At 41.4% G+C, this 25,711-nt stretch overlaps 1 protein-coding gene and 1 pseudogene across 1 annotated transcript in view; both read right to left on the bottom strand.

Annotated features, from left to right (window-relative positions):
* Window positions 1–25,711, bottom strand: part of PACRG (parkin coregulated) — a 575,145-nt gene that overhangs the window by 77,849 nt on the left and 471,585 nt on the right. The gene's annotated exons all lie outside the window — the stretch shown is intronic.
* Window positions 8,666–8,761, bottom strand: LOC116275615 (annotated as a pseudogene).

Raw genomic sequence — 25,711 nt, 5'->3', positions numbered from 1 at the left:
GAGGAAGTTGACAATATTTCTGATAATTTCTCTTAGGTGCTGGCAAGCTGTTGAATTTTAGACACATATCCTTGCTGTTCTATAGACATTAACACAGGGGATGAATGGCATGAGCTGGCAAGACAAAAACCCAAGGAGAAGGACCTTGAGGAATCTGGAAGCAGATATTTCATATTCTACAAGTAAAAGAACACCATACTCTCAAGACATACATTTTCTAGTCACCAACACCACCTACTCTTAGTCAAGTGATATTTTAGTGGCTGGCTACGTACAATGGGGAAATTGAGAAATTATTTTAATGGAGCCTATGTCTCCAGAAGATTATATGATGCTTTATCAATGGAGAATAAATATATCTGTATATGCTTCAGGATTATCATTAGACTATCACATGCAAAAGGGGAAATAGGACAGGTTTGGGGATATCAGAGAGCAGCAGGAAATGTGGTGCGTCTGAACTGCTCAAGTCATGTCCACAACTCCCATTCAGCCGGCTTACGATGGAAAAGGTGAGCCCCTTTTCATTTCAGACAAATCCTTCTGCTATGTCTTCCCACCTCCTCAGGGGCCTTGTACAACCGATTATAGCCTTTCTTTTTTGTACCTTCAGTTACATGGAGCTCATATCTTTCTTCATTTAAACATAGTCATGTCTTTTCATCTTAAAACTAACAAGTCTCTGTCTAACCCCAAAACCCTACCAACATTTGGCCCCGCTTTCCTTCTTCAAAATCAACTTTTAAAAAAGAGTTGCCTGTACTTGCTCTGTTCCTCAACGCTTACTTATTGTTTTTACCCATTATAATCTGGCTTCTGTTTTACCTCTGTATGAAAACTGCTTTCCCCTAGACAGCATTGTTGCTCAGTTCAATGGACACTTTTCAGCCTTTATTTTACTTTGCCTCCAAGAGAAATTTGTGACTCTGCTGTCTTTGTTTAAAACATTCTTCTTTTGGTTCCCATAGAACTAAACTCTCGTGGTTTTTGACCTACATCTTTGGCTGCATCTGCTTGCTCTCCTTTAAGGGAGTCATCTGTCCCTTAAATGTAGCTGTTTTAGTCTGCTGGGACTGCTATAAATGAATGCTGAGGCTGGATAATGTTTAAGGAAAAGAGGTTTATCTTGGCTCATGGTTCTACAGGCTATATAAGAAACATGGCAGCAGCATCTGCTTCTGGTGAGGGCCTCAGGAAGCTTCCATTTATTGTGGAAGATGAAGAGGAGCTGGTGTGTGCAGAGATCACATGGCCACAGAGGAAGCAAGAGAGAGAGGAGGAGCTGCCAGGTTCTCTTCAACAACCAGTTTCTGCAGGAACTAAGAGTGAGACCTCACCCACTCCCATGAGAATTCACTCCCCTGAGAATGGCACCAAGGCATTCACGAGGGATCTGCCCCCATGATCCAACCACCTCCCGCCAGGCCTCACTTCAAACACTGGGGACCAAATTTCAACATGAGACTCGGTGGCACCAAACAAGCTATATCCAAACATACCCAAACCACAGCAGAGGGTGAGACTCAGAACTGCACCCTAGATCATCTTCTGTCCCTGCCCTGTGTCACTTTCTATGGACCATCTCTATCATCAGTGACAAGAGTGCTCTTCCATTAATGACGATAGTTATCCCCCAAGACCTGAACACTCTTGAATGGCTGAATAAAATCTATTATTTCCCACCTGGCATTTCTTGTTGAGTCCCAGGACAAAATGTCCTGTTATTCAGGGAACATTTCTATTTGAATGTCTCCCATTTGGTAAAATCTTAACCATGAAGGACAGGGCAACTTACAATTTCCCTCCCTCCCTGCAACATGCTCGTCATTCCATTTCCCCTTTCAGAATTTCGTTTTCAGAACAGAAATCCAGAAGTTATCTTTTACTCATCCTTCTCCCTCACTCACAATTCTCTGTCATTAGGATCTGTCCTTTATATGTCTTCAGTATTTTTCAAATATTTCCATTTTCTCCATCTCCTTTGCCCCTAACACACAGAAGCCACCGCCATTTCTCACGTGGACAGCTGTATCCAGCCCCCTCCATCGTCTCTTGGTTTGTCTTTATCCCTTCCCATCTTGATGTTAAAATGTTTCCTCTTATTTTCTTGAACTCGTAATATGTTTTTTCACACAATGAAATGCATGGCAGTTATTTCTTTGGGCTAGTATGCAAAGTCATTTAGCCACACAGGGTAATTTAGAAAATGGCATCTCTCAAGTTCAAGGCTGGTGTCATTTCTCTCTCTCTCTCTCTCTCCAAATTACCATCTAGGTCAACAGTAAAATGCCTCTTGCAGCCTCCGGCCTCCTGCATTCTACTCCATCCCTCTGTTTTTACTGGTAGGTGCACTTTCTGTTCATCCATCAGTTCAGCCATCTCTTCATCCATCCTTTCACACACCTTCAGCTTTATCCCTAAATAATGTAAGTATCCTAACAGAGATGTAAAAACCATGAAAGTAGGTGAGAAAAATACAAAAGATGGTGAGCAGGTTATTCCCATTGTGAACTGAAGATGGATTGCAGCAAAGAATACTTCACGGGGGACAGATTCCTGCTGAGAGCGTTCTGTAACATCACAATACAAGAGAAAACTTAACAGAAAATGTGTTGGAAGTTGCTGAGACCATCTGCTCCTGGGAGATGCCCTTTGCTACACTGGCGGGGCCACTCCAGCTGCAGTCCCAGAGGGATGTGGCCCTGGTGTGAGGGGCAGTATTTCAGCCAGAGGAGCAGAGGTGGGAGAGGGCTGAGGGCTGGTTTCAGGGGTGGAGGCTCCTGGAGGAGAGGTGGAGGGGCTGGCTGTGCAGGGCCAGGGCCTCCTGCTGGGAGCGTGAGCTGGGTTGTAGGTGAGGGGTGCTCTTTACCTTGCTCTGCTCTCAGGCCATGCCTGGACTGTTCTTCCTGCTCCGGCACCTCAGGGAATCAATCGCTTTTGTCTCTTCCTATTGCCTACTCTTCCTGAACAGGGTTCCTCTTCTCACTGGTCCGCAGGAAAACTGCTGACCTTCCCTGGCGTGCCTTAGGGAAGCGGAGTGCCCTCAAAGTGTAAGTGTGTTTTGCCAGAAACAAGGCCAGGACCACAGAGCCACCTTCCTCTGCCCCTTCTTTTGTCTCTGGTCCTTATTTCCACATCTTCCCACCTTTCCCTTCCCTTACTGCACTGCCTTCTTCCTTCTCCTCTTCCTTTGTTCCTCCTTTCCTCTTTTTCTTCCCTTCTCCTTCCCTTCTTACTAAACATAGTAAGAAGTGGACAAAGTGTGTGCTTTGGTCTGACACGCAGGCTGGAGCTAAGAGCTGCTCTCTCGGAGGACTTGCAGGTCGGGGCTCGGGCACGTTGCGGCAGCAGAGGAGCCTCTGGAGTAGCCAGGCCCAGAGGGACACGGCACCTGGCGCAGGCGAGCTCTTCTCTATTATAAAAGTGTGACTGACGCTAATCTTCAGCTCTCCTGGGTTCTCTTCATCATAAGTATTCTTGGAATGAACATCACTGCGCTGACCTGTCCTGAGGCACTCACCTCAGCCACTCCCTTCCAGGCTGGGCCTTTGTGTTCTGTAGAGAGCCGCCTTGGGTGGTAGAGGCTGGCCTGAGAGTCCCAGCACGTCAGTGCCCACTTCAAGCCATGTTCAGAAGCAGCTTATTTTATTTGTTCTAAATAATTATCTGTCTATTTCAACATATACTGCAGATGAAATTCTGCCAATGCAGCATTACAGAAATACCGACGTCGTGCCAGCTCCAGCTGAGAGCGAAGCTGGGACTTGTTTACGTGCGGTAACCGCATGCTCAGCATTCTTGGGTGAGGCTGTTTATCATGACCAACCTGCAGCCAATGGTCTAGAGAGGCTCTTGCACCTGTCCGGTCCCACCGCAGAGAGGCAAACGGATCTCTGTGTGTTGAGGGTGATTCTGAACTACGCAGGCTCATGGATAAGGGGCTCTGACTGGCAGATGGAGTTTGTTAAGGGTAAAAGGAGTCACCCGGTGGGTGCTGGTCCTGGGGAAGGGATGCAGTCAGCCAAGATTGCTTGCCTTTTCAAGCCACCCTATGTGAAATCACCTTTTGCTGAGGCATCCTGGCTAAGCGGATCTGGGCTCATAGTTGTCAAGACCTGCAAAGTTGCTGATCCATCTGTGTGGAATTGTCTGCATCCGTGCAGGGCGTGACAACCCAGCACGTCAGTGTGGTCAGAGCAGCCCAGGGCTCTCCTGCATGCAGCGCCAGTGCAGACTCCCAGCGACCCACCTGGGGACTGTCCACCGCTTTATAAAGCGTATGGGCAGGGAACTCTGGCCAGGATCGAGCAGGATGTGCTTAACATAACACAGACTGTTGTTTTCTTGTTCTAACAGCATGTTCAGCGGCATGGCAGTGAGTGGGTCACAGGACACGAGAAAAGATAGTGGATGACGTTAAGAGAAATAGGAAAACCGCAGGAAGCAATTTTGGAGGACATCGGTACTGCCAGCAGGAGAAAGCCCAGCCGGCAAGCCACGGCTCCCCCGTGGGCCTGCCTGCCTTGCCAGCCTCCCAGAGGTGGTGCTGCTCCCAGCCGTAGCCCCATCCTATCCTGAGAGCCCCTGTTTGGGGTCTCCACTTTCTCTGCTGGCCCAGAGGAGCTGTTGCCTTTGCAGGGATCTTCCTAGTTGTGCCTGAAGGTTGCGGCACCCTTGACCTCTCCCCTCTGCCATCTCAGTAGGATATTCATTTCTGTCCTGCAGGCTTCTTTTACAAGGCTGGAATTCCTGGCAGGGACACCTTACCTACCTCCTCCTCCCTCTCTAAATACTGGCTTTCGAGGCCTAGTTGGAGGCCTCTCTCCTCCAGGAAGTCTTTTCTGAATGTCCGAGGCTCTGACAACCTTCTGGGTTTTTTCCTCCCTAACTCTGCACCTGCAGCAGTTCGGCATTACACACCGTCCCGCGTTCTTTACTTGTTTCTTCAACCACGTTTTAGGGATTTTGAAGGTGAATTACTGTTGCTGTTTCCATCAGCAATAAACAGACATGTAGACACATACTTGGACACATTTGGACACATCAAATAAGTCTTAAAGGCCGTGGAATGAGTCTTGTTATATATATTTTTGCATTCTAGATGGCATGAAATTTAACGTCTATTCAAAAGTCAAAACTATAAAACTCCACTGAGAACAAGCTTTCCAAATAACTAGTTTATTTTCTCCCTGGAACTTAAAACAGGAGGAGGAAAGGGAAGTCTAATTCTGAGAAAGTAGAATCTCTTTTGGATGTTTTGTCCATTAAAATAGTGAATATTTTATTACACTAAAAAATGCTATGTGTGTAGACTTAGAGTAAGTAATCCATATACACTTTAGGCTGATAAATTGGAATAACTGGTATTCTAAGGGGCATAATTTCCCAACATAAGGACACAGTTACCTGTGCTACAATGAAGAGATTAAAAAATTAGTTATTGAAAGCTTTATCTTAAAGGAGTGCTATGTAGTAAAGAAGACTCATATTTGCTAAGCTCTTTAAAAACTGTAATGCATGGCACAAATATTACGTATGAGTTCTCTTTGCAAAGAGCTTGCACAACGGACAATGTACTAAGAAGATGGCCACTTGGAAGTAAACAGAACTTTGAGGAGCTTCTGATGCCACTGTAGAGAATGTCAACAATGGCAGTATTACATTTGCTGCTGTTTATTATTTATTTCAATGCCCAGAAGCAAACCATTGAATAATTTCACCATCAGGTTAGAATTGAATTAGGTTCTCAATTATAGGAGCTTAGTGGGACTCTGTGGACCTGAAACTGACCTCTGCTGTCGCCTGGAGACAGTTCTGGGCGTCTTGCTGACGCAGCCGCTAAAGGAATTGTGGAGCCTGTTGGTCCTCATGAGATGACGTCAGCGCTTTCTTCATCTGTCTTTTCTTCCTTCTTAAGGAAAATTCTTCTGTCCCAAATGTCTTCCCAGAGGAGGGTTCTCCTCGGACTATTCAAGGGTCTCTTCCGACAGCATTTGACAGGTGTGGGATTACTACTTCACAAAGTCACGAGACTGAAGGGGAACGGTGGTGCTTGACTGCGGATGCCACGTTTGTGCTCCGGGTGCAGGTTATTCGAGCTGTGGCTGAACGGCGTTGGAACCATTACCGGGGCAAAGCCTGCAGACAACAACTTGCTAAGCCATAAAATGATGATTCTGGCAAGCAAAGATCAGATGCAATCTGAGTGTTCTGAGAAGCAGAAGAATCAGTGCTTTGAAAGGGACCACAAATACTGTTTTTATTTGTTGTTGTTGTGGGTTTTTTTTTTTAGAGGCAAGGGTCTCACTCTGTCACCCAGGCTGGAGTGCAGTGGCACGATTATGGCTCACTGTAGCCTCCAATTCCTGGGCTCCAGTGATCCTCCTGCCTCAGCCCCCTGAGTACTACAGGTGTGCACCACCTCTCCCCGGGGTAACTTTCTGTAGAGACGGGGGTCTCACTATGTTGACTAGGCTGGACTTGAACTCCTAGACTCAAGTGATCCTCCTGCCTCAGCCTCCCAGAGCATTGGGATTACAGGTGTGGGCCAGCAGATGCCTGGCCTGCAAATGCTTTTAAATAGAGATATGAAATTTAGCCCTTTTTACTGTAGTAAAATGTTTACTATTTTTATAAACAAAACATCAGAAGGAGATTCTACTTTCTCAGAATTAGACTTCCCTTCCATCCTATTTTAAGTTCCACGGAGAAAGTAAACTAGTCATTTGGAAGGCTTATTTTCAGGAGTTTCATACTTTTGGACTTTCGAATTAGACACTAAATTTCAAGCTGTCTGGAATGGAAAAACATATATAACTAGACTCATTCCGTGACCTTTAAGACTCATGTGATGTGTCCAAATGTTGGTCACTGTGCTACAGAATGACTCCAGTCTGCATTTATTCCAATTTATAAAGGTTTCTTTTTATTTTCAGCTGAAACTTTTACTTTGCGAAATGTTATAAAAATAATCATGTTTGTTCACTGCGGTTCCTTTACTTCTGCCGTATTGCCGAAAGTTTAAAAAAAAAAATTGACTGTACTTTTTCCATAAAAAGGAATTCTTTGGTATAAAGGTGGTTTACTATTCATACCCTAATGGCAGTGCATTGGTGCACTATCTTAATCTATTTGTCACAAACTGACTGCCAGCATAATTTTGAATGAAGTAATGAATTAATCCAGTGCATGTTGGGCCTCCGCTGTGTGCCACGTACTCATCTAGGTTTACTTTTTCAATTTTTTTTTTTCTTTTTTGCCTGCTTAAACATTTCCAGAGTTTATCTGCCTCCACTGGTGTCCATTTCAATCATTTTCAGGCACAGATTAAGAACACCCTCTGGGCTCAGGGACTCTGACTGCATCTTCTGACACCAGAAGTACTTCAAGTTGCTCTCACTTGAAGAATCCATTGCCTGGAGAGCTGGTCAGATTCCTAGAGCATCATGGATTTTTTGTAACACTGATTAGTGGTAGATTGAAAAAAAATAATTTTCTTGTTTTCTTATATATATATATATATATATATATATATATATATATATCATAAACAGGAAACAAATATGTGTGTCTTCTCTGTATATTTAAAAACAATAACCTTCTGGTTACGTTTCCAGACTCTGAACTCATGCTTGTTTTGATGTTTACTGTGGTTTTTCACCAACACTGCCTCTCTGTATGAGCTTTAGTCAAAAGCTAATTTTTAAAAGCTTCATTAGTGTGCTGTTTTTCTAAGCTGAAATTAGTTTTTCCAACTTGGATGTATTTATCAGCTTAGCTGCGTCTGCCTTACTTTCTTATTATCGTCATCTATGGCCGGTGGTGTCAATTGGATGAGAGGTTGCGCTAATAACACCCAAGTTGTGGGTTTCATTCTTGCCACAGGGAGGGCAATTCATCTCGATGGCCAGGAACAGGCGGACCCATCTTCTCCAGTCTTGCAAACGTGTATGAGGGTCTGGGTGTAAGGGTGAATGTCTGGTGGCCCTGGGTGTTAAAGCTTTGTAGTCCCCATCAGTATAAAGCTGTTTCTGCTACTGCTGACCTAGCTCAGTGCAAGTCCTGTAATGATGGGTAGGCTGCTGGCTCTGCTCCTTCGTGAGGGATGGCATACCCATGGGAATGGCTTACAGTCCTCTCGTTATCTTTCCGTTACATATATTGGTGCATCTTCAACTTCTAACTCATTAGAACACCAGTGATGCAGTTTGAATATTTGATCGCGCTCGAATGTCGGGTTGAAATGGAATCCCCAGTGTTGGAGGTGAGGCATGGTGGGTGGTGTGCTTTGGTCATGGGGTGGATGCCTCATGGCTTGATGCCGTCCCTGCCCTAGTGAGTGAGCACTGGTGAGATCTGGTTGTTAAGTGTGTGGCACCTTACCCTTCACCTCCCTCTTGTTCCTGCTTTCGTCATGTGATGTGCGTACTCCTACTTCGCCCTCTATCATGAGTAGAAGCTTCCCGGGGCTTCCCAAGAAGCAGATGCCAGCACAATGCTTCCTGTACAGTCTGCAGAACTGTGAGTCAATTAAATCTCTTAAAAATTATCCAGCCTCAGGTATTTCCTTATAGCAATGCAAGAACAGCCTAATACAAGCAGGAAGTCATGTTTTTACATGCCACAAACATTCACATGGAATCTTATGTGGTTGACTACGATTATTTTTTAAGGTACCATCATCATTTATAAGGTTTGAGGGAGGCACGTCTCACACATGAGTGTGGAATCCTACTCATCACGCTTATGAGCTACAAAGGATCAGTTTACCATGATTTTTAATCCCATTGGCTCTTTTAATTAAAATAGACATCAATGATGCAAACACTTTCAAACATTTTTGGAATTTATCCTTCCCTACATCATGGGTCACTGTGGAGGCTGCTGCTGAGTGCAGCCCCAACCCTCCTACAGAACAGGTTCTCCCCAGGCACTGGGATGTGAGCCACTGATGGCTGGGTCTCATCCTGGGAATTGCCCTCCGCCTCAGACAGTAGCAGCTTTGCTCAAGGTTACCCCTTTCTCCAGCAGCCTGCATGGGCTGGCTAATGTACGGGCACAAAGCCCCAGCTCCTTGGCCTCAAGTGGAGATTACCTGGGAGCTCCTCCAGGCAGTCTAACCTCTCCTGCCCAGCCCTGTTTCTTCCTCTTTCTTCCTGCCTCCGGCGTTATTAATGCCTAACTGACAAATAAAAACTACATATATTTATAGTGTGCAGTGTGATGTTTCAACACATGTACACTATACCCTGTGGGATGATTAAATCAAGCTTATTAGCATATCCATCACCTCACATGCTTCTCATGTTTTTGTGGTGAGAACATTTAAGACCTACTCCCTTAGCAATTTTCAAATATACATTATTATTTCCAGCGTCACCATACTGCAGTGGATCTCCAGAACTCATTCATCCTGTCTCATCAAAACTTTGTGCCTTTTGACCAACATCTCCCAATCCACTTTCCTTCCCCAGGCTCCTGCTAAACACCGTTCTACTCTCTGCTTCTATGAATTTGACTTTAGATTCTACATATGAGTGAGATCACGCAGTATTTGTGTTTATGTGACTGGTATATTTCACTTAGCATAATGTCCTCCAGGTTCATCCATGTTGTCGAAAATGAGAGGATTTCCTTTTTTTCATTTTTTATTTTTATTTTTTGGTAGAGACAGGGTCTTGCCGTGTTGCCCAGGCTGGTCTGAAACTCCTGCACTCAAGTGATCCTTTTGCCTCAGTCTCTCAAAGTGCTAGGATTATAGGCATGAGCCACTGTGCCCAGCCAATTTCCTTCTTTTTTTTTTTTTTTTTTTTTGAGACGGAGTCTCGCTGTGTCTCCCAGGCTGGAGTGCGGTGGCGCGATCTCGGCTCACTGCAAGCTCCGCCTCCCGGGTTCACGCCATTCTCCCGCCTCAGCCTCCGAGTAGCTGGGACTACAGGCGCCCGCCACCACGCCCGGCTAATTTTTTGTATTTTTAGTAGAGACGGGGTTTCACTTCCTTCTTTTTAAAGGCTGAATAGTATTCCATTGTGTATATCTACCACATTTTCTTTATCCATTCATCCACTGATGGACACTGAAGTTGATTCTATGTCTTGGCTACTGTGAATAATGCCGCAATGAAAATGAAAGTACAGATATCTCTTCAACATACTGATTTAATTTCCTTTGGATCTATATACCCAGAAGTGGGATTGCTGGATTATACAGTATCTCTATTTCTAATGTTTTGAGGAACCTCCATACTGTTTTCCATGATGGCTGTACTAATTTACACTCCCTCTAACAGTGTGCAAGGGTTCTCTTTTTCCACATCCTCACAAACACTTGCTGTATTAGTTCATTCTCATACGGCTATAAAGATACTACCTGAGACTGGGTAATGTATAAAATACTCACTCAGAGTTCTGCACGGCTGGGAAGGCCTCAGGAAACTTACAGTCATGGCAGAAGTGGAAGAGATACACCTTACATGGTGGCAGGTGAGAGAGAGTGAGTGAGGAACTAAGGGGGAAGAGCCCCTTATAAAGCCATCAGATGTCATGAGAATTCACTCACTATCATGAGAACTGCACGAGGGTAACCACCCTCATGATCCAATCACCTCCCACCAGGTTTCTCCCTAGACATGCGGGGATTATGGAGATTAAAATTCAAGATGAGATTTGGGTGGGGACACAGCCAAATCATATCACTTGCTATCTTTTGTCATTTTGATAGTAGCTATTCTAATAGGTGTGAAGAGATATCTCATCCTGGTTTTAATTTGCATCTCCTTGATGATTACTGATGCTGACCATTTTTTCCATGTACCTGTTTGTCATTTGTATGTCTTCTTTTGAGAAATGTCTATTCAGATCCTTTGCCTCTTTTTTTTTTTTTTTTTTTAATTGAGATGGAGTCTCACTCTGTCCCCTAGGCTGGAGTGCAGTGGCGTGATCTTGGCTCACTGCAAGCTCCGCCTCCTGTGTTCACGCCATTCTCCTGCCTCAGTCTCCCGAGTAGCTGGGACTACAGGCACCCGCCACCATGCCTGGCTAATTTTTTGTATTCTTAGTAGAGACAGGGTTTCACCGTGTTAGCCAGGATGGTCTCGATCTCCTGACCTTGTGATCCACCCATCTCTGCCTCCAAAAGAGCTGGGATTACAGGCGTGAGCCACTGTGTCTGGCCATGCCCATTTTAAAAATGGGTTATTTCTTTTCTTGCTATTGAATTGAGTTCCTTATATATTTTGTATATTAACTCTTATAGGATTTTTGGTTTGCAAACATTTTCTTCCATTCCATGGGTTATCTCTTCACTCTATTGATTATTTCCTTTGCTATACAGAAGCTTTTTAGTTTGATATAATCTCACTTATCTAGTTTTGCTTTTGTTGCCTGTGCCTTATGGGTTATATCAAAAACAACAACAACAACAACAAAACTATCTAGGCCGTAGTTTTCTCCTATGTTTTCTTCTAGTAGTTTTACAGTTCCAGTTCTTATATTTAAATCTTTAATTCATTTTGAGTTGATTTTTGTATGTTGTGAGATAAGGCCCAGTTTCATTTTCTGCATGTGGATATCCAGTTTTCTCAATACCATTTATTGAAGAGACTGTCCGTTCCCTGTGTTATGTTCTTGGCAGCTTTGTTGCAGATCAGCTGACTATAAATGTGTGGATTTATTTTTGGCCTCTCTATTCTGTTCTATTTGGTCTACATATCTGTTTTTATGCCAGTACCATGCTGTTTTGATTATTGTATCTTTGTAGTATATTCTGAAATCAGGCAGTGTGGTGCCTCCAGCTTTGTTCTTCCTTGTTTTTGAGATGGAGTCTCACTCTGTTGCCCAGGCTAGAGTGCAGTGGCATGATCTCAGCTTACCACAAGCTCCACATCCCAAGTTCAAGTGATTCTCCTGCCTTAGCCTCCTGAGTAGCTGGGATTACAGATGCCTGTCACCGTGCCTGGCTAATTTTTGTATTTTTAGTAGAGATGGGGTTTCGCCATGTTGGCCAGGCTCGTCTTGAACTCCTGACCTCAGGTTATCTGTCTGCCTTGGCCTCCTAAAGTGCTGGGATTACAGGTGTAAGCCACCACGCCTGGTCCCAGCTTTGTTCCTTTTGCTCAACATTGCTTTGGCTTTTCAGGGTCTTTGTGGTTCCATATACATTTTAAGATAGTTTTCCTATTTCTGTGAAAAATGCCATTGGAATTTTGGTAAGGATAACATTCTCAGTCTCTTATAGGCGTTATTTCCGTGCAAGAATCTCCATCTCAGAGCCTATTTCCAGGGCACCTGACTAACAGAATCACTCTGTTTCTGTTTTATTTTTCATCCACTGTTTAGAAAAGCAATTCAATTAGCAAGGCACATCTTCATAATGCATGCCTTTCTGGCCTGTTTGTGGACCAGCTCCCTCTCCCTAAGCATGTTTCTCCTGGTCCTCAGCCAGTTGAAAGCCCACCACACGCTAAAGCCAGCAAAAAGCAGTCTCCCTCAAGCCTTTTCTGACCACTTTCTCTTTCCTGTTCCTTCTTCCAAAATTAAGTCCTCCCGTAACCCTTGATTTAGGCTTCTTCTTTTATAGCATTTACTTTTTCCTGTGCATTACAGTTGAGTCGTTTTGCTCCCTCACTAGAATGCAGGCTTCTACCACTTCCATCCTTCTTCTGCTTTCCCATTGTGTGTGGAGCTCAGTGGGCACTCAGAAAATGTTTTCTCAATGGAACACACACATTTTTATTCTCAGTATTTTAGTTTATCCTTAATATACTTTTATTTTTTATTTTTCATTTTTGAGATGGAGTTTTGCTGTTGTTGCCCAGGCTGGAGTGCAATGGCGCAATCTTGGCTTACTGCAACCTCCACCTCCCACGTTCAAGCGATTCTCCTGCCTTAGCCTCCCAAGTAGCTGGGATTACAGGTGCCTGCCACCATGCTTGGCTAATTTTTGTATTTTTAGTAGAGACAGGGTTTCACCACATTGGCCGAGCTGGTCTCAAACTCCTGACCTCAGGTGATTCACCTGCCTTGGCCCCCCAAAGTACTGGTATTACAGGCACGAGCCACCACGCCCAACCAATGTTCTTTTATTTTACTTCTTTTTCCCTGTGTATGCTATACACATATCATACCTACTACATTTTTTAGTAGAAGTTAATTGGTAATTATTTAAGGCAAGATCAATCTGTACACTAAGTTAAATAATCACAATATTACAGTCTCATTTACTTTTCCTTTTTGAGTTCCATAATCATTAACTTTCTCTACAGCATTCTGATATTGCTACAACTCTACATGATTTTTCAAAAGTAACATTTGAAACGTTGTAGTCAATTCTCTTAATTACTTGGGATGGAGGCAGTTTGGACCCAGTAATTTATATATGTTAATATTTGTAACTGTTTCTTTATCTGATGTCAATATCAGGTTCTGCAGAATCTACATTATTTCTTAGTGGTTCAAATCTCTTGATTTTTCTTTCTTGGGTAGATTAAGCAAATGCTTCAGCTCTTTTAGGATGGCCATTAATTCTACCCCATCCTCATTATTTGTGAACTTGTATAAAAGTGTTTTCCGTGCAATGCTTTTGTTCACTTTTTTTTTTTTTTTTTTTTTTTTTTTTTTAAGTGAGACAAGGTCTCACTCTGTCGCCCAGGCTGGAGTGCGGTGGCGCGATCTCAGCTCACTGCAACCTCTGCCTCCCAGGTTCAAGCGATTCTCCTGCCTCAGGCTCCCAAGTAGCTGGGACTACAGGCACTTGCCACCACACCCGGCTACATTTTGTATTTTTAGTAGAGATGGGGTTTCACCATGTTGGCCAGGCCAGTTTCGAATGCCTGACCTCGGGTGATCCACCCACCTCGGCCTCACACATCCTTCTTTGGATGCACGTTCCCATCTCACGCACCCTCACAGCATCGTCAGGAATACGGTTGGTTGCGATGGACCGTGGGGGACCTTCATTTCCACAAGCTATCCCTGAGAATTCCAACCTGCTTCTCGTAAATATATTTACATGCTCAAATATTTTTTTATAGTGGGTTAATTTTCTTGACTTTTCAATTTCCACCGTAATCTATAATAAAAGTTTAAAAATACTTTACAGTGTTTTGTCATTTGGTCAGCTCACCTGAACAACTTGATTTATTTAGTGGGGAGGAGGATTTTACTCTCAGCTAAATGAGAAACCATTGGGAGGTATTTAAGCAAGAGAATGGCATGATGGAATTCATGTATTGAAAAGATAACTCTTTTGCATGGAAAGCAGATTTTCAGGCTTTGAGAATAGACGCAAGGAGAAGAACTAGAAGACAAATGCAGAAGTTCAACCCAGAGACAGTGAAGGCTTGGGAATCCACATTCTGGATACCATGAGACATGCTCAGCTTTAAGGTGGGTTAAGACGGCTGAGCCAATGAACTTTGCTGCTGGATGGGCTGTGTCTTATAAGGATTAGAGAAGAATAAAGATTGACTTTTAGGGTTTTGGTCTATATAACTGGTGGTATTGACTGAGATGGAAATGGCCAAGAAAGAGTGGACTTTGGAAGAAAATGAAGAGCTACGTCAGAGGTTAATTCTAAATCACCTGTTTAGACATTCAAATAGGAATAGTGAGGCGGTGGTTGGACATACAAATTAGAAGGGTGGGTAGAGCTGGGCGTATCAACCTGTGACTCTGTCATCTGTGTATAAAATGGCTTAAAACCATGGACTAGAACAGGGTTGCTGGACAGAACAGGCACTGTGGACCTTCCTTGCAGAGTAAGTACAGCGGGGGCTGTCCTGTGCGTTGGAGGACGTTTGGCCGCATCCCAGGCCTCCAGACACGAATGCCTGCAGCATCTCCTCACCTTGTGACAAAAGTGTCTTCAGACATTGTCAAGTGACCCCTGCAGGGCAAAGCTGTCCCCTGTTGAAAGCCACTGGACTATATACATGTTGAGAGAGTGCAGTTGGAGAAGAGAGTGGCTGGAGTCCTGTGCCTGTTGCAGAGGGAGGAGGGGGAGCTAGCCCAGGAGATGGAGGAGTGCCCTGTGAGCTGGGAGGAGCTGGAGGAGCAGGTGGACAAGGCTGTTATCAGAGCAGATGGTTGGGGTGAGTGTTGCTGGGAGTTTGAGTAAGACGAGGATAAAGAACAGAACCTTGGGTTTGGCAACAGCGAGGCTGCCAGGGTCCTTGACATGAGGCATTTCAATGGAGAGAAGGAGACAGAAGATAACTGGAGTGGGTTGCAGAGGGGACGGGGTCAGTGTTGAGGACGTGGACACGGAAAGCACTGACAGCCCTTGGAAGGAATTCTGTTGAAGAGAGAAGCAGAGAAGAGGCGATGCCCATAAGGGGATGTGGGGGCAAAAAGGAATTTCTTTCTAGCATGAAAATTGCAGTAGAAAGTGGAATAATTACAGAAATTAACTTCTTGGGTAGATAAGAGAGGATGGAATTCAGTACAGCCAGAGGGGCTGGCTTCAGATAACTGCACAGAGATTGCCGTACCCATCACATGAGGAGGGAAGGTGAGATGAGGACAGAGAGAGGTCAGTTGATAAAAATTCTCAGTGGGAAGACGTGCTAATCTTCATGTGATAGTTTCCATTTTCTTTGGAAAAGAGGAAGCTAATTTATTCGCAAAGAATGAAGAATAAAATACCCCTAAGAGTGCAAATACGAATTCCCTAGGGCAGGGGCCCCAGCCTTTTTGGCACCAGGGACCAGTTTCATGGAAAACAATTTTTCCACGGACCAGTGTGGGGGAAGGTTTCACGGTTCAAGTGCGTTACGTTCATTGTGCACTTTATTTCTATAATCATTACATTGTAATATATAATGAAATAATTATACACCTCATCATAATGTAAAATCAGCCCTAAGCTTGTCTTCCTGCAACTAGATGCTCCCATCTGTGATGGGGTGATGGGAAACAGTAGCAGATCATCAGGCATTAGATTCTCATAAGGTGCACACAACCTGGATCCCTGAGATGCACAGTTCACAACACAGTTCGCACTCACATTGTGAGAGTCTAATGCTGCTGCTGATCTGACAGGAGGCAGAGCTCAGGCAGTAAAGCGAGCAATGAGAGCAACCCTAAATACAGATGAAATGAAGCTTTGCTCACCTGCCCACTGCTCACCTCCTGCTGTGCAGCTGGTTCCTAACAGACCACGAACCAGTGCCAGTCCATAGTCCGGGGAGTGGAGACCCCTACCTGGGGACCCCTTCCTAGGGGTATGTAGAAAGATGGTTGCCTATTTGAGAATCATGAGCAAAGGTTTCAAATGAGCAGATGCGCCTCCTCCCCTCCTGAGCTGGCTGCATGGACATGGGCTTTGTATCTGTGACTGGGCTTCCCCTGGAACCCCGGCCTTCCCCTCTGGGGACTGGCATACTCCTAGACCTGCCTATTGCCTGCTCTATGGGGGCTGGGCTCCTGTTGGGGGTGAGTTTCCTGAGTCTGAGCTTTCCCTTGGTGCTTGCCAGGGACTTGTTTTAGCCTTTGGTCATCATACCTACAATAATCGGGCTGCACCCCTAGCTTCTGCAGGAAGTGGTACATTCCCAGGCCTCATTTAGTCAGGCTACGCCTCTATTGCCAAGCCTGGTTCTGCCCATCCCAGAGTCTTTCAAACTTGTGCCCAGACCCCAGTCCTATTAGGACTCAACGGAGGTTTTGAATGAGAATTGGGAAGAATTCACTTGCAAAGATTGTGCTGGTGAAATGCTTGCGGGTATTTCAAAGTTCCTCATGGAGAATGTAATTCTGTAGATACAGCAAGTATAAATGATCATTGCTTTTATATGGATTATTGAAGGATTTAATTAGACAATGCAAGTTGAAAGCAAGCACATTGAATATTGTAAAGTTGCAGAGATAGTTAATGACAGCAGAACCTTATATAATAGGTGGTTTTGTTCTTGGAAGAGGGTTTCCTAAATATTAATAATTAAAATAAATTGGACAGCAAATTGGGGGAAAATATAGCAATGTTGTCAAACACGACAGCATTTCACACTATGATAAAGTTGTATCTCTGCATTGTGTGTGCATGTGCATATGTATGCACACGCGTGTGTGTACGGGGGCTGGGTGCACTGAAAGGCAGATAGATGGTGTTTATTGAGGGCTAGGTGCAGTAATCAGACTTAACTTGATTTTTCTAAGCCATTAAGCTCTCATTTGCACTTTAGATATTCTATTTATCAGCTATCCTTGCTTTATATTAATTATAGTTTTCAAGCATTTGTAAATATTTCCCTAAAAATCCTGCCTTCAGTTTGTGTTCCTCTTCATTTTTCTTCCCCTTTTCTCTTGAGAGCAGCATGTGAATCGATGGTCTCATTACTGTCTTCTGTCCATCCTCCCCCAGGTTTTTGTCTAAGTTCCCCCACTTTGGTTTCCTTGGTGATGTGCAAGGCCCTCGGTTTCCAGCCCTTGCCCTTGGTGCTGGCTCCAGTGGGGACAGACACTGCTTTATGGCCCCCCTTTCACATCTCCACATCACCCTGGTGTCCCAGATCCCTCAAGGCGCATGGAAAGGCAGCTGTTCCCCAGATCCTCTTTACAATGGCCAGCTCTCTATTAGACGACACAAGAAAAACTTTCCTTCTCATGTGAAACTCCTCTGGACACAGAAAAGAGGGAAAAGTCTATATTTCATGTGTTCGATTGAAAAATGATCTCTAAAATTACTTAAGACTCATGGATCCTTCTCTTCCCAGCCAGGCTTCTGATAAGCACACCCTACACTTATTGCTGTGGTTCCTGACCTTCAGTGTGCTTTACAGTCACCCAAAAGCAGGCTTTGTCTCAAACACTTCCTGGAAATTGCTTTTGTTGAGGCCACTGTTGATCTCCTAAACAATAAATCCAAGCACTGAAGCATTGGGAAATTTTGATCTCTTATTCTTGACTTTTCTGTCTCTCCTGTCATTCTCAAGCCTTTTCCTTTCCCTACCCGGTTAAATGTTGGGGTTTCCAGGGTTCCACCAGGGGCCATTACTCTTCATTGTTTTATGTTGTCCTTGGGTGATCTCATTAACCACCACAGTCATGCATGTGGCTGTCTTTCCAGCCCAGATTGCTCATAAATAGCTCTAAGACCTATATTCTATTTGTTTATTGGCTGTTTCTACCTCGATGTCCCATAAGCATCTTAAATGCAACATAACTAAAAATAAAATCATCATATTACCCTAAAACATCCTCTTTCTAAATCTGGCGTTAGATTAATGACATCAGGATCAACCTAGTCAAGGAGAATGGAATCTACTAAATTGACTCCAGAAGAGACAGAAAACAGAACAATATAACAATGCACGTTATTAAAGCTATTACTGAATTAATATAAAAATATGGCATACCAAGATGGCGTTAGAAGTAAATGAATTCAACTTTCCATGGAATGATATTTCTCTATTTAAGCCTATTTCAACTATTATAGAAAGAATCCTCCAAAATTCTTTTAAATAATGACGGCATACCACTGACACTGAAAGTTGATAGAATAGTTCTAAAATAGATGATTATCTTGAATATTACAAACATCTTTACATAATTACTAAAGAAATTTAGCAGTACATTGTACAAAAAAATATGCCATGACTGAGTGGCATTTATTTCCTGAATACATGGGTAAATTAAAAAAATTACAAATGGGTCAAATTAATATATAGTAGTAGTATGTTAGAGGAGGTAAATTATATAACTTACATAGGAGGTAGGACAAGAGGCATGTTAATAAACATCGACATTCATTTCTGATGTTAAAAATCAGTGGTAAGGCAAGAATTGACAGATTTTTTTTTTAAGCCAGCATGAGGCTTAAGGATAAAATGCTAAAACATACCTATTAAAATATGGAACAAGACGAGGATCTTAACCATTGCTACAACTATTTAAAACTGCCATTGAAATGGCAGTCAATGGTGTTAAATGAGAAATAAATCGAAAGTTTGAATACTGGAAGGAAGAATTATTATTACTATTTGCAGATTCTATGATTAACAACCTGAAAATATAAAGAAAATTACCCAAAAGATTACAAAATATACCTACATAGCTGCACTATATATAAATAATTATCAGTGAGAAAATATAGTAAAAGACATTGAAATAAGTACACCATTTACGACAGCAAACAAAACAAAACAAAAAATAAAAAAACAAAAGATAAAATATCTATTTAAAAGATGATGTACAAATTTATACAAAGAAAACTTTAAAACTCTACTGAGAGACTTAAAAGAAGGCTTAATGATGTCATACTTTAAAAGTATAACAATTGTACCTGAAGTGTTCTGTAAATTCATTGTGACCTTTTCTGGAAGACCAGAAAATCTAGATTTCTTATAAGAAGGAAAAATAAGGAAAAATAAACGTGTGAGAATGTCTTGGAAAACTGTGGAAAGACTGGGTAGAAACTCCCCAGTAGGATAATAAAACTCTGCTGTCAAATATGGTAGCCACTAGTCACATGTGGCTATTTGAAATTTAAGTTTAAATTAATTAGAAATTTATAAAATAAAAAATTCAGGTCCTCAGTCACACTAGCCACATCTCCAGGCTCAATGTGATGGTAGCTACTACACTGGATGGAGTAAACAGAGAACATTTTCATCACTGTAGAAGGTTCTATTGGACAATACTCTGCCGAAGCATGTTATTGAATAATGAAAAGCATTTGGTTGGCCCTGGAGAAGAAATAGTTAAGAACAGAATGGAGTCCAAAATTAGATCAAAATAAAGTAGAATTTAGATTGTGATAAAGGTTGTGTTTCAAAGGTGGGAAAAAGAGAGGCTACTTTTTATATGGTGTCAGGGCAATTGACTAATCATTTTTAAAAATGTACAGCTAGATCTTCATCTCATTATTCAAACCAATGTAAATTTCAGATAGAGCAAATAATTAAAATGTAAAAACAGAACTAAGCAAAATTCCTTACTGTCCTTGAGGAAAAGATCAATGGATTTATTTGTAAACTTTAAGCAGGGGTATTTGTAATACCTATAACTGACAAAGGGCTAATTTCCTTAATTTACAAATAACTAATACCAATCAATGAGAAAAAAATAACTAAAACAATAGAAAAATGGGTAAAGGATATGCATAGACGCTTCATAAAAAAAGTATAAATGGCCAATAATCACATGAAAAGATACTAAACCTCATTTATCACCAAAAAGACCCTAAATAGTTCAGTGTATATTCCCTACAAACAAGGACATTCTCCTACATAATCACAATACAAGCACTGAAATGCAACAAACACCGGTATATTACTACCATTTTATCCCCAACTCATTCAGATAATGCCAGTTGTCCCAATAACATCCTTGATAGCAAAAAGATCAATCTAGAATCACATGTTGCATTATTTGTGATGTCTCTTTATTCTCCTGTCTAAAACAGTTCTTCAGTTTTTTTTTTTTTCCCCTTGACTTTCATGCCCTAGACATTTTAAAGATTACAGGGCAGTTTTGTTTTTCAAAAACTGAACATCCCTCAATTGGGGTTTGTCTGATACTTCCTAATGATTAGAGTCAGGTTTTGCATTTTTGGCAGATATATCCCACTGTGCTCCATCAGCTGCTACATGCTTTTAACTTGTCCATTTCATGGCCAAGTTAACCTTGATCCTTCAATTAAGATTTTCAGTTTCCATAGTAAAGTTACTCTTCTTCCCTTTATAATTAATATGTATTTTGTTGGGAGATAATATGAAATAATGGTAAATATATAATTTTTTATCAAACTTTTATTCATTTATTCATTTATATTAATATGGAGTCATTAATTCCTAATGTAGTCTGTGGGTTATAGTCCATTTTACTATAATTTATTTTGAAGCTCAAAGGGTCCCTGACTTGGCAATTGGGCAACCCTTTTGAGCCAGCATCTGTGTCCCCTGCACATGTCCCCTTTGCTCTTTAAGCATTTTCTTTCTTTTTGACATGGCTCTGTTCCAGGATCATCTTGGACTTTTCCTGCCCTAGTTCCAGAACTGGCCATTTCTCCAAGTAGCATTGGCTCCTTTTTAGGGAGAATGGTACTTAGAAACCAAAATCCACGTACCAGATGTGCTCATTGCTTTTGGGTGCCAGTGCTCCCAGGCCCTCACAGTGAACAGAGCTGTACACACATACACATAGATACAACCATGCTCATTTCCACAGCTACCTTTATCTATAATGAAAATCATGAGTTTATGCCAGTATCTCAACTGTAATCCAGTACCCCAGAGTACTTTCAAATTCTCTATCTTTTCATATTTTTAACTCTCTTGGCTCCCATTATCCTTTTCATATTTACTCATTTGCTCTACCCCTGTATGTAATCAATATCCCACTACTCTGTACTCCTTCTTCATCCCAGTGCAGATGCCTTTCTGGTCACTCTGGTATTCTGATCCCACTTGCAGGGCCATTGCCAGTGCTTCCCAACCACGTAGATGTCTTCCTCACTCTTCTTAGGCCCTGATGCCCCTCTCTGGACCACAATGGCTCTCTCTGCCACTGCAGGTGGATGCTGACTGTGCTCAGCTCCACTTGGTGGTTCTGGACTGAATTATTGAAGAAGAGGAAGAGAATAAACACTGCATTATTGCTACCCTCCTCCCATACCCTTATGACTTGTTTGCTTATTTTCCTAGTCACAAACCAAACTTGGCAGGAGTGCAAAGCCAAGAGACTCAACCATTTCAACTGCTTACATTGGTAACTCTTATAGGGGGAGGAACTAGGAAGTCATCTTTTACTATAGTAAGATATACCATATGAAGTAGAATGTTTTCATGAGTCATTTTGTTGTGTGCAATTGATTTAAACACTGAGAATCACAACAAATGTGTTCTTTTCCAAAGACTTCTGTAAAAAGCTCTATTATATAGATATATGCCTAGATTCTAAGTTGTGAAAAATAATCAAATATGGTAAAGGTTCAAGTCCACCTGTGTATATAAGCTTGATATTTCCATGTTATTGGTAGATAAAATAAATTTAAAAAATTTGTTCATCAGATATCTGTCCCTTTACTCTATAAAACATTGACTCTACCATAGGGAAAATATTATGGAAACCAAGTGTTAATGTTTTCATTAAACCAATGACGGAATAGTATGCAGGATTATAAAATGTTTCTGTGAAGTATGAGACAGTTGCAGAATTTACACATAAGCATTGAATAATCACGACATTGCCTGAAGGAAAATTTCTAACTCTGTCAAAAAAAGGTCAGCTTTAAGTGTTGCTGTCATAATGGTAGAGTTAAGAGCCAAAGGGGAATTTTTGCAAAAGATGGTGGGAGAGAAAGATTCTGTCATAGAATCTATCATGTAAGCCTAGGAGAAAAAATTGAGTATTGTCAAATAAGGCTCCAGTGAAGTAGTGAAGAATTTTATTAAGTCCTTATTACTTGAAGGAAGACATTTTTACATTTTAAGAAACTTCAGATCTGTTTAATGTGTGATTAAATAAGGCATAAAACCAACCAGAGAGTTCACCAGGTCAACTCTTGGCCGCCTTGGGATGAACCACATTTTCCCCCTCTAACACAGCTATTCACTGATTTAAAGAACTTGCTGTTTCTTACTTAACATGTCCTATATTTTCCATTGAACTGAAGAGAGTTTTCCTTTTCAAACATTCAAGGTTATGCCCTTTAGTACAACTGGGTGCAACATAGAACCGAAATTATTTTGTTCTCAGCAAAAGTAAGGGGAAGAGATACATGTATTTAACTGAGACATTTAGTGGCTGCTTCAGTATGCATTAACCAATTTAATCCCTTCAACATGCCCCTGCAGTAGATATCATCCACGTGCTTTGGAAGAGGAAGTTAATGCTCAGAGGTTATGGTCCTTAGCCCATAGAAACAGGTGCACCCGCTTGGGAGCTCCACCTTCTAAGGCCACGGTGAGTACTCTGTCCACTCTGGTGGTCTCTGCTTTATTCTCAGTGGGGATATTTTTTAATGAGGGTCCTCCAGTGAATTCTCTTTGTCCTCATGTTCAACACTTATTGTAGACCACCGAATGCTTGGCACTTTTTCACATTTTAGAAAGATATTCTGCATTATGGAATGGATAACACATTGGTATTAAAATATCTAAACTTTGATAGTTCTATAAATGCTTTAGAAGGAATATATTTGGGTCACAGGTAAAGTCCATTAAAGAGCAGAAAGTCAGTACATTATGCTGTCCTTCCATTCATAGTCTGGATGGAATTGTGTGTGTACTCACCTGACTGCTCTGTAATCTTTAATAAGATATTTTAAAATATGTGGAAGCATAGGCCATGACTCTCATGAGCATGACGGGTGACAGTGGTCCTCATGGAAACATTTGCCAAAGCTCAATTAACAAGACATTTGGTGGAGAACTGAGGTCCCCCAACAGGCATGGTTTGATGTTCATGGAGACTTTTAGGGGCTCGGCTCAAGAACTTCACACATATACTGTTACTGTGCAATGGAGGGTTGATTTCAATTGACTGTCTTTGCCTTGTTCACTGCTGAGTTGCAATAGCTTTTCTTTCTTTAAAATAAAGAATGTGAAGGTAAAATAAAGAATATGTTTATGTATTTTAGACATATGGAAGTTTTCAGTTGTTAGTTTGCAATATGATATTTACAATATGATATTTCCTTTGTGTCATATGCTTTATATCAAATTATGGCTTGGATGTGTTGTCTTGTTCAGGTATTAACTAGGTTGATATATGCTTATTTCATGCATTATGAAAAAAGTCAACACAAAGGAAAATTCAAAACTCAGTAATGTCATAATATTCCTTTAGAACAAACATTATGTAGCAGTTGTCTCATTTTGTGCTATCCTTATCTGTGAAATTAGGCAATCCCTGTAGCATAACCTGTCAATATTAACAATTACTTGTTGTGGGTATCATTCAATCTCTACTTTATGCCCAACCGCTCAATGTAGTTTTCTTTTAATTATAGATTTATAAATTGATCAACGAAATATAAAATGCCGGATCCACTTACAACTACTTTCAAACTTGCCCATCCAAATCCATTTCTGGTCCTTTTGCAAAGCTCCACTTTTATGGTGAGGTGGACTGTGACATTAATACTGCTTAGATGTACTCCAGCTAGTGTGTACTAAGGCCACTGACTATTCTTTATTAAGGCTACTGAAAAATTTGGATGGTAAGATGCTCTATTTCAGGGCCACTCATCATGTTTCCTGATAAATACTAACAATAGTTCACCGTGTACTTCATTTACTGAATGCACTCAACTTCTTGTCAACCGGGAAAGGTGTCAGAAAAATGTGCTTAATATTGCTCACGACCTTATTTAGTAAATGAATGTGAGTGTCAGCCTATAGATTACTTTGTCTTGTGCTTCTATTTGTAGCTGTTCACAGATACAGCTTGCCTATCCACTCCTGTGAGATCTCCTTTTAAAGAAAATTTAACACAGAGGGGGAAAATGTAATAAATTTGGAGAAGAACATCATTTCACATTAGCTAATGTGCTTTTCAGCTTAATAATCTAACATCAGGCATTAGACAAATATTTTTGTAGACCGGTACTTTGTTTTTCTTTTACTCTCGTTAGCATTGTAACATCAATTCTAAGAGATGCTAATCCACATACTTTGAGGAGGATATTTATATTAATGAAATGTATGTCTAAACTGTTCCTTTCTCCAAATTAGTTCACATTTTATTCCATGCAAAGAAGATATATTTGGGGGGATTATAAGTAATATTTGAGTATTCTTTTTAGGAGCCACTGCACTAAAATCCTAGGAAGTGATACCAAAAAAGACCGAAATCCAAACGTTTGCTTAGCCAAATTAGCTTCAAAGCCAATAGCACACTAAAAATAGCTAAATAAAATGCACATTTGTTATTTTATTTCTGGACTTTTCATCACAAAATTGATTTATTAACATAGAGAAGATGCTAATTTTAACATGATAACCTGACAATCTTTTTTTTCTTAAAGTAAAATGTAGCTTAGAGTCTGATTTCTGCAATTATTCTTTTTCTAATTTGTATGCTATACTAGCACTACCACTGTCATCTTCACTGAATGTACTACGTTATGTCTTAGGACAAGAAAAGAAGAGAAAAAAGAAGAAAAGAAAAGAAAAGGAAATCTCCAAAATAGTCTATGAATAAAAGTGGTTTCAGTTCTTTACAGAGTATTTGCATTATGTAGTAAATAAAGCAAAAATAATCTTTGGACTCGATTGTGCAATATAAGCTAGTTTACTAACAGGATAACACCAAGTTTAACTACAATAGAATTCAAATTGGCTATTAAGTTATGCTCATGTAGACAGTGGCAATATGTTAGACAACTGTGAAGAGAGAAGGAAGCATTGCCCGACCGTCTGTGGCCCCAAACAGGCCACTTCCATATGCTCCCAAACGCCTGGCAGCTTTGCCGCCCAAGTCCCCACTCCTTCTCAGCGACATCCATATGGTATCCACAGATTGAGAGCTTGCCTTTCTTTCTAAGACAGGCACAGTCTCACTTGGTATTCTATTGCACTGAATATTTGTGAACAGTGATTCATATTTTTATTGTAAAAATAAGATTATGGATTGTAATGATTGTAATTCTTCCACTTTCATTGTAAGAGACACTTATGGATCCTGACAGTCTTATATTTTAATTTTGTAGAAAGAAATGAGATGCTTGCATTTTAATCTAATATCAAAATGGAGCAGGCTACCCTCCATAC

This window comes from Papio anubis, chromosome 6, assembly GCF_008728515.1.
Source record: "Papio anubis isolate 15944 chromosome 6, Panubis1.0, whole genome shotgun sequence".
NCBI classification, from domain to species: domain Eukaryota; kingdom Metazoa; phylum Chordata; class Mammalia; order Primates; family Cercopithecidae; genus Papio; species Papio anubis.
Note: the sequence above shows the minus strand (reverse complement) of the source record. Positions and strands in the feature narration are given on the sequence as shown.